The sequence below is a fragment of the Frankliniella occidentalis genome, unplaced genomic scaffold, assembly GCF_000697945.3.
Source record: "Frankliniella occidentalis isolate FOCC.00 unplaced genomic scaffold, Focc_3.1 Scaffold38, whole genome shotgun sequence".
NCBI lineage: Eukaryota > Metazoa > Arthropoda > Insecta > Thysanoptera > Thripidae > Frankliniella > Frankliniella occidentalis.
The window spans coordinates 1473377-1474069 of record NW_026267168.1 but is presented as its reverse complement, the minus strand read 5'-3'; the positions used below and the strand labels follow the sequence as shown (position 1 = coordinate 1474069).

At 49.4% G+C, this 693-nt stretch overlaps 1 protein-coding gene across 5 annotated transcripts in view; it reads left to right on the top strand.

The window, feature by feature from the left end:
- Positions 1-693, top strand: part of LOC113213101 (heterogeneous nuclear ribonucleoprotein K) — a 32730-nt gene that overhangs the window by 27309 nt on the left and 4728 nt on the right. The gene's annotated exons all lie outside the window — the stretch shown is intronic.

The window sequence follows — 693 nt, the reverse complement described above, 5'->3', positions numbered from 1 at the left end:
GGTCGGAGAAAAGTAGGCCGGACAATCTAGCTGCACCGAAGAAGGTGCTTCAAAGAGGAACAGGATTCAGAGGCCATGAATGGGTACTTTAAATCCAGTGAGGGAAAGACCGCGACTATGACGGAGTCTGTAGCCCCAGAACTTAAAGTCACTGCACTTAAAGTACCCCTTGATGCCCTCTGAAGCCTGTTCCTCTTTGAAGCACATTCTTCACAAATTTCCGCTATCGACGAGGTGGGAGAAAAATAGGTCGGAGAATATTAGATAGGAGAAAATTAGATCGGACAAAACCTAGGTTGGAGAGCACTTTTCGGAATTTTAGAAAAATCACCACATCGGAGAAAAGTAAGTCTGACAATCTAAATATACCCCAATAATATAGGGTAATAAGGCCACAATTTACAAACACAGAAAGGTTCTAACTTTACGGATTTTCAGTAAATAATCGTTGTGTTCAAAATCAAGCTCTCTATTTCTTGGTGCGCGGCGGCCGGAACGAAGGGGTTCCTGACCGGCCTTGGAGAGGGGCGGGGCGGAGAAGAAGGGGAAACGGGCGGGCCGACCACTGGGGCAGGTTGCGGCCGGGGCCCTGCATACTCACCCCCCCCCCCCTCCACTTTGTGCAGGATCATGTCGATTATGTATGGAGAATCGTAGACGCGCGCAAAACCACATCCCACATGCCGCCCAGCC